This window comes from Rissa tridactyla, chromosome 17 (assembly GCF_028500815.1).
Source record: "Rissa tridactyla isolate bRisTri1 chromosome 17, bRisTri1.patW.cur.20221130, whole genome shotgun sequence".
In the NCBI taxonomy this organism is placed as follows: Eukaryota; Metazoa; Chordata; class Aves; order Charadriiformes; family Laridae; genus Rissa; species Rissa tridactyla.
The window spans coordinates 7,878,266-7,890,638 of record NC_071482.1 but is presented as its reverse complement, the minus strand read 5'-3'; the positions used below and the strand labels follow the sequence as shown (position 1 = coordinate 7,890,638).

Sequence of the window (12,373 nt, the reverse complement as noted above, 5' to 3'; positions counted from 1 at the left end):
GCAGCAACACCTTCCTTCAGGACCTGGCTTGCGTTCTCCTATCTGCACCAACAATCGCGCGGCCACCGAGTGAGTCAGATCTTCTGGCAGCTCCGGCTCAAAACTCAGCCAAAGAAAAACGAGGTTTAGTTTTCACCTGGACGGGAGAGCAGTTTCAGCTCCCTCCCGTAGGCCTGGTGCCCAGGGAGGGGGTAGGGATGGACATCCATGCAAGGGAACTTTGCACTCGAACAGCGTGAGGCCTCAGATCAGGTTAGGAAGCACCACCCCAGCATCTTTAATAAACTCACGAGTGCCAGAATGTCAGCAAAAATAAAGGAAAAACACACGAAACCCAACTCCAAGCGAGACATGCCCGTTTTCTCAAGCGAGCTAGGGGACTCGCCGTCCTAATTATCTGAAACACACGTGCACGAGCCACAGCGAGCTTCAGTACTGCCTTGGGCTGGGTCTTCTCCCCTCCAAAAAGTTTGCATCTTGCACGCCAAGGACGATCACCCGGGTTTGTAATTTCTCTACGGTTCCTATAACCCGAATCGAGCACTATTGAAAGAGGGGACTAGAACCCCAGGCTGGCTCTGGTCATCAGAAAAACCTGTCAGACTCTCAAGACAAAGGAGCTTGTGTCCACACACGCTGCCTGAAGCTCCACTCCCAGCGGCGCCCTCACGCCCGATAGGTTTTGAGATGCCGCGAACGTTCACCACCAGAAGAGCAGCCATGGCCGAACTCTTGGAGGACAGCAAGCTCATTTCCGAGGCGATTCCAGATGAACACCGACACCTCATCCATCGGTGGCCTCCGGCAAGCTCTGAAAAAACGCAGGCAAATGGGTGCTTTTAGCTGCCTTACCCCGAGTCCAACTCGGTCTGTTGCAACTTGCAGGGATCCATGCTATCCGTGATCCCTTAAAGGGAAGCACAACTATTAAATCCACACCTGCAGCCAGAATTTATAGCAACCCCATCTACTGCTGTCTTACATCATAGGCAATTAGGAGCCTGTGAACTCATGGCTGCAGGATATGGGAGGCGCGCTGGAACCGGAGAGCCAAGCCTGCGTTACAGCACAGTCGTTAGTCACCCTGCCGAATGCACCGTGCCTGCGGAGGGCTGAAATCGCGCGCAAAACAGAGCGACTGATCCATTTTTTTGACTTGGTTTCCTAAATAAAAGTGCCGTCCTCCGCTTGAAATTGCTGCTTCCCCTCCTTCTCCAGCAGCCCGTACGCCGCCACGTGCAATGCCGACACACGCTGCCGCTGAACCCAGTCTCTGGGGTAGAACGGGCAGGAGAACAATGCTTATTAAAAAGCAAACGGGCTAACCAGTGACAGCTGAGGGAGAAAGCAGGAAAGAGCCCGTCCTTTCTTCCCCTGATTAAAACAAGCCTTCGAACAATTCATCCTTCAGCGTTACAGTAAGCTAAGCGGGTAATTCGGTTTTACTGCTCTCCTCCCCTCCCTTCCCCCATAGCTCAACAGATCAAACCTGGTTTCAAAATTGAAGTCCGAACTCTGCGGCGAAAACACGCTTCTTAACCTAGAGGGAAGGAATCCTGACACGGCTGACAGTATTCCTCCAGCAAAGCAGCAAAACAACCCCATTAGCCTCAGGCCCAGATAAAAGCTGCCTCGGTGCAACAGCCAGGCAGAAAAAAAAATGAGGGGGGGGGGAAAATAATAAATAAATCACATTGGTCAGGTTTGCTACAACAGACTGACTTGGCTCCCACGCCAGGAGAGGGGCAGCAGAACACGGGGGGGGGGAGGCTTTGGGTTGGATTTGCTCAGCAGCGTTGCGCAAGCGAGCACCGGCCGTAGCCTCCCGCCTCCTTCCTCGTGCCAGCGGAGCCGAAGGAGAGGCGTCGATCCAGGGGAAGGAGGCGGCAACCATCCCAAAACCATAGCCGGAGGGTTCGGCTTCTCCAGCTCTGCTGCTTCACCCGCAAAGCCGGGGCAGGGACCCCCGCTCAGGGCGGTGGGGGGCACAGCGTCAGACAGCCGCAGGGCCCGAGTCGGAGCCCTCAACCCGCTCCGGCGAATCAAGGTGACGGCAGCCAGCGGAACCAGTTCCAACACGAGCAACTGATAGCAAAGTAGTTAAGTTTCATCACGGGTACCAGGGAGAATTTTCCACCAGGTTAACCTGACTGCGCCCTGTTCGCACTCGCACAGGCACATCCTGCTTTGCCGAATGGGATTTCTGTTCGGACATCCAACGGCAGACCAGAGATTCCGGGAGACACCTTCTCAAAGGAAGAAGGGACACCACTGCCGTGGCTTCACAAGGCAGGAAGAAGGTTCGAGACTCTTCGTAGCACGTCAGCTCCCCCACAAGACTTTAATGCCGAGCTCAGCAACAGGCAGGGGCCCTACAAAGATAACCGGCTGCCGGGACTGATTCCATCCCACGTTAGCATCCATCAGATAGCAAGAAAAACAAGATTAAGCAGAACCACGGCATTAGTCTTCATTTAAACTTGGCAAAGAAAGCGAATGTTTCTTTTTTTTGTTGGCTCCTCTTTGTGTGTTTTTTAAGGCAATCTCAGCCTTAGCCAGAGGAAGGTGCCTGGACTTTTTAATATTGGGGGATTAGAAGGGACAACACTTGTACGCTTGCCAGACCCCAGATAAGTGGTGAATGCTTAGGTTAAGCAGGCTAGCATCTGCCTCCCGCAATATATACATTGCCAGAGTGAAAATAAACAGCTTCACACCTTTGGCTCAGAGAAGGGCTTCAGCTTCTTTCACGTCCTCAACCTACAGCCACTCCACTTAAGGAAGAGGGTCAGAAGGGTGAGGGTTACTTGCAGTTCCCTTTTTCCAGCCTGTAAGAACAAGGCTGGAAAACTTTCGGTCTCCTGTTGGACGGGGTAGGAGGATTAGGGTCTTTCCTACAGCGTGCGGGATCTGGTGTTGCCTCGTTGTGTTTTGCTGTAACCAGTAAAAGTTGTTTCCGCATGCGTCGGTGACATAGGAGCAACAGCAGATGCACTGAGTACGAAAAACGCTAATTTGAAAACCAGACCATTTTTTAAAGCCCTCACCTCAGAAGGGCACAATCTAGGAAACCGCACCACGCTACCACCCAATTCACCCGAGGTCTGCTCCTGCGACGATTCACGGAGCCGAAGAGCCCCGCAACCGCAGACCGGCCAAGTTCAGTACCCACCGTGGATGATCCGGTCCTAGACTCCTCTCTGCTTGATCCCGGCTCGCACAGCGATTCGAAAGAGCAATCTACACCCAAAAAAACACCTCAGTCTGAATAGCTGAATTCAAAGCGACACCATTAAGCCCGAAATTTCGACATATTTAGAGAGTTTTGATAATAACATTTTTGATTACATCCGTTGCCAGCTTCCTTCTACACCCTGACACCGATTTAAAGCATACATTCCTATTTCATTCTGCAACAAAGATTAGTGGCAGGAACAGAAAACATCTCCTGTTCCAAAAAGCCCTCGGGGTTTTCCTCCTTAGCTTGCATTTTATTAAGAGGAGACTCAAATCTCCATCAAGCTGCCATACACTGTCACTGCAAAGCATTTCGGCAACGAGTATCCCCAGCGCTACAGCAAAACGCACCTTGGGAAACAAAAGAGATTTCCTGAAGCTACGGCAAAGGTGAAATAGCTCCTCGGAAGCAACAGCCCTCAGCAAACTTTATGAAAATCCGGGCCTACGCTCCAGCAGATGCACGCGTAGCCGTAATTCACAAACTGTTGTGAGCTCTTATCGGGGGGAAGGGGGGGAACAAAGGAAAACCACATGCTATTGTTTAGTTTGACTCCGCAATGCATTTAATCTACATGGGGTTGGAACGTTACGCGGCAAAACTCTTCAGCTACCAGAAATTACGCACAGCCAACACTAGCAAAACCCATTCTCCAAACGGGGAAATGCCGTTTTAAAGATCTTATCCGTGCCCCACACAGCACAGAAATCCTCCAGCACGCAGCTGAAAGCTGTCACTAGCACTTCCGACCCCACACCCCCAAGGGGATCGGATCAATGCAAGAATACCAGCACGCACGAAACCACGGAAAGCCAAAGCTGATGAGTTTCGCCAACTTGACCTTGAGCTACCGGAGCTTTTGCTAGCGAGCGAACAAGCCTACAACAGACCTGGGGGGGTCCTGCGCAGAGGGAAGACCCACCCAGACACCTATAACCATGGCATCTCACAGGCTCTTGGGGCCTATCAACAGTGTCTATCTACCCTTGATGAGTTCGAAGACTGTAACGTGACAAGACACAGTTTATGAGCTGCCAGAGTTATTCCAGTATATCCATAGGGACGACAACAGATTCAGCTACATGAATTCCACCCCTAAAGTTGCACAACTCCCTTCCCAGCCCCCTTCCCAACTGTGTGTGCGGTAACAGGGACTACACACATGTCACCGGGAGAACAGCTTTGGTGCGTGGCTCCAGAACAACCCCGGCCAGCTCAGAATCATAGAACATGTTGGGTTGGAAGGGACCTTTGAAGGTCACCTAGTCCAACCCCCCCTGCAGTGAACAGGGAGACCTTCAACCAGATCAGGTCGCTCAGAGCCTCATCAAGCCTGGCCTTGAACATCTCCAGGGATGGGGCCTTCATGGATCTGCAGACGAGGCATCAGCCGGGTGGGCCGGCAGATCTACCCCGGCGCAAGTGAAGATCCACCTTCCTAAACATCGTATTTCTCCTTCTAAAGGCACCCATTGCAATCTGGTCTCCAACAAGTTCATCCCTACTTCTCAAGCTCCTTTAGACAACTTTCTTCCAGGTCGCAGAGCACGCTGCCTGCTGTCGGGGCCCCCAAGAGACCTGAGCTCACGGCCCCCCCCCCCCCCGGCCCCGGCAGGTGCCGGCATCAACCCTTCTCACCAGGGTAAGGAGTACGTGCAGACGAGTGATGTCATGGCTGGAGCAGCTGGGTGACATCATGGCCAGCGCAGCACCGCACCGCCAGCACCCTCGCTCCAACCTGAGCCTCCCCCCGGCTTGGGAGGGGGGAGCTGTGGTTTATCTTCTCGCCCACCTTTGGCACAGCCCCGTCCTCATCCCTCCTTCGGTCCGGGGTGGGGGGGGAGGTTGGAAGGTTTCAGCAGGCAGGCGGAATGAAACAGTGAAGAAAGAAGCTTTTCAGAGGGGGAGGCGGGGAGGGGGGAGGCACACACGTATTAAACAAATCATCTGTTTGGAGCGCTGGCTCCTACTTGTTCTCGCTTATATTATTCACTCAAGAGTGGATTAATCCATCACTGCAAAGGAATCTCCTGATCTCAGAGATAAAGGCAACAAGTCATGCACTGACTGTCTGTGGGTCCTCCTGAAAATCGCCAGCCTCTCTCATACCCTTATTTGGGCCGATCTATCATCTCTTAACAAACAAGAAGCAAAAAAAAAAAAAAAAAAAAAGAAATAAAAATGAAAAAAATACCACCTGATTACATTAACTTTATTCGGGAAAACCTAGCTTGGATCAATCTGGAAGCAAGTAAGGGATTTCAACTGGGAAGAATCATCTTCAGTTTGTTTCAGAAGGGGCCGCGTTAACTGTCCTCTTCCCTTGCTGTAGCTCCCCAGATGGGACTTGTCCTCACGAGAGGACACCCCCCGCTTCCCTGGGGGTTACCTTCTGAACCAGCACGTAAAAAAAACCCCATGATTTCTTTTAAGGTTCTTTAGAGTGAGACCTTTTAGACAAATGATGTGCTTCACTCGGGTGAGGACTGGGTAAGTACCGTCCCCTTGCAGGAACAAGAGCATCTCCCCCTAGAGCAGGCTGCGCTGGGACACAAGGTGCCTACACAAGATACGATGACACTCTCCAGCATCCATTCATCCTTCATCCCTTTAGCAACCCACAGCTGGCTTTGCCAAGGCAAAACACTCCCCAAAAACACCTCAAAAATTTAAACCAGTGGTTCCCGGCCCCTCCGCAGGGCCTCTTTCTTCTCAACGAGGGGCTGCCCAAGATACGATGACACTCTCCAGCAGCAAGGACATCTCCAGCATCCATTCATCCTTCATCCCTTTAGCAACCCACAGCTGGCTTTGCAAAAGCAAAACACCCCAAAAATTTAAACCAGTGGTTCCCAGCCCCTCCGCAGGGCCTGTTTCTCAAGGAGGGGCTGCTCGCCGCATAAGCATTTTTCCCCTCCTTTTAAGCGTCCTTTGGCATTCTACAGGTTCGCTGCGAGGAAAACCAAGTCTGCGAGGCAGGCCGACTTTGTACGACTGCGAGGTAGGAAATATTAAACTCGTCTTTGAATTAAACAAATAAGGCTCAACCGCGCGGTTCATTATCAGATGCAACGGTTGAAGTCTGTGGGGGAAAACTAAACAGCAAAAGGCAGGGTATAAATCAAAGGCGTGACCTGGCAGACAGGTGAGGTTTCACCTACGGAGCCCAGCGCCGGCCACTGCCAGGAGGGACTGTCTCGTTCCCCAGCTCTGGAAGAAAATATTCCAATCTTGCTCTGGGTTTGGGGGGGGGGGGGGGGGGGGGGGAAATTATTAATATTCCCACACACACCCCGCTTTAGTGAGCTAAACGGGTTTAATCAGGCATTTCTAGCAAGGGGCAGGAGATGGAGGGGGGGGTGGAACGGCAAGATCCCCACACGCACCTCTGCAAGGGAACCGGCTCCTGGCTCAGCCACGGCATCCAGAGCGCAGGTTTATGAGACGGCGAAGCCAATTTAAGAGCCGGCTGCTGCCAAAAGGGGCCGGTCCCCACCCCCCCCCCCCCACCCCCTCGGGCCCCCAGAGGCCTCCCCAGTCATCGGGGTGGAAGATTTAGCAATTCTAACTGCGGGGCAAGATCCAGCGGAAAGTTTGGGGCTTGTTTTTTTGGTGATTTTTTTTTTTATTATTTTTTTTTTTCCTTTGGAAGGGTTAGCTGGAGTCACTCCCCTGCGGCTGCTCCGCCGCCGGATTCCCACAGCGGGGATGAGGCAGGAACGTACCTGCCACCTCCTGCAGCAGCGAGTCCTCAACTGAGCTGTAACGTGAAACGGCGCCCAAGCAGCCAGGGAATGGAGGGAAAAGGAAAAAAAAAAAAAAACATAAAAAAAATAGAGTCCCACCTGGCTAGAAGAGCTCCGAGACATCTCATAGGTACGGGAAATGGGAAAACAACCCACCTTGCATGATTATTTTCCCTCCTGTTGAAAGACAGGAGATATTTCTCGCGTAGAAAGAGCAAGCAGGGGCTTAATGGAAAAGACAGGTGGTCTGGATGCACAAGTCTCAATCCCTGGTAGGGCTGAACAAGCAGTTTGCCCTGAAGTGATAACTGTCACCGGAGAGTCATCATCCGCAGCGGAAAGGGAGAAGCGAGCTGGGGAAACCGAGTGGGAAAACTGACACACGCCACCCTGGAAGTTGTACTGAGCCATCTACCAAGGAAATTACTGGAAGAACACTCAAGTGGTTAAAAAAAAAATAATAGATATATACAGACACACAGAGGAAACTGTCTATTCTAACAGTTCTTGGGTAGCTGGAGACCTCTCGTTAGCTCAAGTAATACAGCAAAGAGTTTTTTTGCTTGAGGACCTTTGCCAAGGACAAACGCTATCCCAGAGCGAACGACGCGGGCAAAGGGGACGCACAATACCAGGGCTTGCTTGGGGAGGCCACCAGGAGAGCATCAGGCAAGTAGGAAAGGGAACACACCTGGAAACAGACCGAGTACCAGCTCACCCCTGAGCAAGCTAGATCAAAATAGCCAAAAAAAAAAAAAAAAAGAAAGCACGCAGAGAATACCATTTGTACCAGCTTTAGCAGTTGGGCTTGCAAAACAAGCTGGAAATCCCCATTTGAAGAGGAAATTTGACCAATTCCGCTTCATACAAGATTTAAAGTCTTTAACCAAGATTTTTAAGCTCCATAAGGCAGCTTTTTTCATCAGTCTCCCCCCACTTGCAGACAGGGATTGGCTCAGAAGCTCCCCGTCCCCCTGGAACACTGAGGAAAACCAGAAAACCAACAGAAAAACAAGTGGGGAAAGCGGTGTGACTCAGCTGGAGGGAGCCACTCACCAGTCAACAGATCATAAGCAAAGCAACAGACAAAAAACTGACTCTACATATAAAGGTCAAGTTTACAGTATCAATTAATTCATACAAATTAGACGTTGCCTAACAAAAGGCGTCAGGCAGGTTTCTGAGCTGCGTGCAGCGCGCCGATTAAAGCGATTCCATATAAAACGTTATCTGAAATACCAGATCTCCACAGGTTTGTGGGCGAAGACTCGCTCAGACTCGGAGCTTCTGGTGCCAAACCAGACGTTTCAAAGCCTCGCCTGAACCAAGTTCACCACCAACGCCACGCGCAGCTCGAGCAGCCACCAAATTCATTTCAGCGGTCTCGGTAACGACCAAGGGCTTCGTTAGGCAAAGCAGGTCTGCTCAGGGATAGGCAGAGGAGGATTTATGAGATGACGAACACCGGTACGGCTGTGCGCTCGGGCCAGCGAATCAATTGCTGTGCTTCACAATTTCCACATCTGCAGAAGCCGTCTTTAAACAAGCCCGTGTATTTTTAAGCTCTGACAGTTAAAATCCTCAAGTGACATCACCTGAAGTTGGAGCACAGCTGCCTTATTCCTCCGGCACGCCAGCGAGCCAAAGTAAGCATGAGCCTCAGTTTATAGGCTTACAGCACACCTCCAGATAATGAAAGCGCTGCTGGGATTTGCCCCGTAGCAGAGTCAGGCCTCTCCTTACGCCTTTTTTTCCCCCCACCACCACCACCACCTCTTGGGTCTTGGGGCAAGAAACACGAAGTTTAGTCCCAGCACATCCCAGCAAGCCAGCAGAGGGAGCACGCAGGAATCCCAGCCTCCAGAAGGCAAAAAGAACCATGAGCGCCAGGTAGAGCTGGCGGCCCACCAAACCCCAGCGCTCGCAAAAGGATGAGAAGTAACCAAAATTGCACGAGGGACGGCAAAAAAACCAAATACACACACACCCCCCCCGCCAACCTGCTGCACCGAGGCCGCCCCGCGCGGGCACGAGCACGGCTGTTTACAAGCTCTCAGGGCAGCTTAAGGGTGTAAATCGCCTTAATCCGAGCAACAAAGCTATCGCGCTCATCCTTGGGTGAATTACTAATCCCTCGCACTAGAGCGGTTCCCCCTCAGAGGTGGGGGAAAGAAAAAAAAAAAAAAAAACCACAACAAAAAAACCAAAACAAACCTTTTCACATTAATCCAGCAGGTAAAGCAGTGGATCCCCTCTCGGCACGTCTATCTGCGAGCCCGGCTTTAAATAACCGAATAGTTTTGAGCGACAGTCACGGCTTTCTTACGGCCGCTTCGCAAGCCCGCGGGTTTTCCTGGGCTACAGACCGAGCCAGTCGGAGCGTTCCCTCTTGTTTCAGAGAAGGGATTAAAAGGAAAATGTTATCAAGGCCTCCCCACAGGACAGGCTCGCAACTGCTTTAAAAAAAAAAAAAAAAAAAGCCGGGGTTTGGTTTCGACGCGTTGGACTCACGCACGGGGCGCTGGCCGCCTCTTTTAGCTTGGCGGAACAAAAGCACGCTGGTTGTAATTAGGGCATATAATATCAAGTTTAACAGAAAAGCGTTAAGAAATCAGGCCGCGAAGCGTTTACCGCGACTTCGAGGCGAGAACTTTTGGAATACAGCGACGCGACGGAGCGGGCCGTTGCCCCCAGCAACTGCTATCACAAGAGCACTTTTTCCCCTCCTGAAAGAAGTCCATCCCATAAATCGCAACTGTCAAAACACCGGAGTGGTGGGAGATGAGCAGGAAAAGCCAGCCGGCTCCACGCAGCTCGGCTCGAAGCCGCGGCGCGACAGGATTACCTGCTTTGTTCAAAGAGAGCGGCGGGCCACGAAGGACGAAACCCCCCCGCGAATAAGAGCTTACGCGCTCCCGGTAACCCCCGCGACCAGCGGCTGCGGAGCGACAACCCTGGCGTTTGGGTCAGTAAATTGTATTTCTGGTGCACGTGTGAAAGATACAACTCACTGAGTAAACACCCCTTCAGAGCTGACAGTTTTACAGCCGCAGGCTCGGCTACTCCTTCTCAGAAACCTCCTCGCGCATCGACGCAGCAAATCATTTGGGGAAAGCAGTAAAAAAAAGAAGAAGAAGGAAAAAAAAAAAAAAAAAGCTACATAAAGCCATCACATTTACCCGTGCGCCAATCCTTTAAAAAGTTACGAGGCAGGGGCAACATAAACATCGCCTGTTTTCTGCCTCACAGCTGAAAGCTGCGGGTCAGGTCTGAAAAAACACTTCCCTTTAGGTTTAAAAACATCAATATCGGAGGCATGCAACAGTCGCCTGGAAAGTTCCTTCGTTAAAACTCAGCAACTGTGTAATTTTTTTTTTTCCCCTGGCAGAGAGGCAGACAAAGCAAGCGAAAGTAACCTGGAATTCAAGAGCTTGAAGGATGGAGGCACCTTGATGCAGAAAAAAAAAAAAAAAAAAAAAAAAGAAGTAAAAAAAAAAAAATAATAATCAGAGTTAAGATGCCAGGGTGCTCTACAGCCGGAGTCCTGGAGCATCCCACGCCAGCGCCTGCTCCAGGGGCTGCCCTTCGCCCGCTCCGATGGCGGAGAAAAGCCACCTTACGGATTAAAAACCAGCGCGGAGATTATCAGTTTTATAGACGGTTAGAAGAGGCTGGACGCGACCCCAAGCCCACCCCCTGCCTTCGAACATCTCCATGACAAATAGAGCCGAGCCAGAGCCGCGAAACAAGAGCGTAAATCAGTAACAGACCGGCGGCGGGGCGCAGAAATTGCGCTCGGAGGGATTTATTTTTTTTTCCAACTCACCACGGCCCTCGCCGCAGAGGGGGAGAAACGGTTAAAAAAAAAAAAAAAAAGGAGCCTCGGGGGACAGAAAAAGTGAAAAAATAAAAAAAAAATAAGGAGTCGGATGGTTGGAATAAAGGAGCGCGACGAGCCCCTCCGGCCGTGCCTCACGCCTTCCCGCCTCCGCCTCCCCTCAGGTGCCGCCGGACGGGGCTCTGCCTCCCCGGCGTCCCCCCTCCTCCCGCCCCCGGCAGCCTGACAGGAGCCGCCGGGATCCCGCCGAGCCGCCACCTGCGGCCGCCTCCCGTCCCCTCCGCCCGCTCGCCCCCTCAGCCGGCGGGAAGCGGCCGCCCTTTACCTCCCAGCGGCGGCGGCCGGTCCCGGTCCCGCTCGGCGGCGGCTCCCCAGGACATTCCAGGCTGGGGCGGGCGACCCGGCGGGCGGGAGCCGCCATCCAACGCCGCCCGGCCGCGCCGCTTATCTCTCACCACCGGCCCCCCCCCCGCCCCAACTCCCCTCCCCGCCCCGGCTCCCACCGGCGCCCCGTGTCGGAGGAGGCGGCGGCGGCGGCGGCTCCTCCCCGCCCCGCCCCGCGGAGCGTACCAAGGGCCACCGCGGGGGGGGGGAGGCGGGCCCGGCGGAGGGGAACGGGGATCCGCGGCAGGGGGAGAGGCGGGGGGGAGCTGGCGGCACCGGGCGCCCTTCCAGCGTGCAGCCACACACCCTGCACCCGTAGAATCACGGAATGGTTGGGGTTGGGAGGGACCTTGAAGACCGCCCGGTGCCACCCCCCTGCCCTGGGCAGGGACACCTCCCACCAGCCCAGGTTGCTCCAAGCCCCGTCCAACCTGGCCTTGAACCCCTCCAGGGATGGGGCAGCCACAGCTTCTCTGGGCAACCTGGGCCAGGGGCTCACCGCCCTCACAGCAAACAATTTCTTCCCAGCATCTCATCTAAATCTCCCCTCTTCCAGTTTGAAGCCATCACCCCTCATCCTATCCCTCTACTCCCTGCTCCAGAGTCCCTCCCCAGCTTTCCTGGAGCCCCTCTAGGGACTGGAAGGGGCCGAAAGGTCTCCCCGGAGCCTTCTCTTCTCCAGGCTGAACCCCCCCAGCTCTCTCAGCCTGTCCCCACAGCAGAGGGGCTCCAGCCCTCCCAGCATCTCCGGGGCCTCCTCTGGACCCATGCGCCGTGAGACCGTGCACCCTTGCAACCATCCGCCATGCCCCCTTGCAAGCACACACCGTGGAACCGCGCACGGTTGTGACCCTGCGCCGCGCGACCACGGACCCGTGCAACACCCTCCTTTGCACCCACGCACCCCCGCGACCATCCACCCTCGCACCCTCAACAGCCGCAACCGCGCGCCCTCGCAACCACGTGCCCACGCACCCCTGCGACCGCACACCACGCGCGGCTGACGGGCCGCTCGCTTGCGGCGTGTAGCGCGTGCGCTCCCGTGGGCCACGCGGCAGGCGGGCTCGCTCGCCCCCTTGCCCCCCTGCTTGCCACGGCCGGGCGGCTCGCTGGCACCGTGCCCGTTGCGGCCCCCTCGCAACCCAGGGGCTGCCGGCCCGAGGGCAA

The 12,373-nt window shown here is 53.9% G+C and overlaps 1 protein-coding gene across 4 annotated transcripts in view; it reads right to left on the bottom strand.

Annotated features, from left to right (window-relative positions):
- The window catches only part of CDON (cell adhesion associated, oncogene regulated), a 53,591-nt gene extending 42,308 nt beyond the window's left edge, over positions 1-11,283 (bottom strand). For 2 of the 4 annotated variants that reach the window (XM_054223289.1, XM_054223293.1), the window contains exon 1: positions 11,148-11,283. The gene's annotated coding sequence lies outside the window, so the exon portion shown is untranslated. Of the gene's footprint in view, positions 1-8,223; positions 8,713-9,198; positions 9,220-11,147 lie in introns of those variants that run through there. The other 2 variants (XM_054223291.1, XM_054223290.1) reach the window with 2 other exon arrangements.
- Between the last annotated feature and the right edge of the window lie 1,090 nt (positions 11,284-12,373).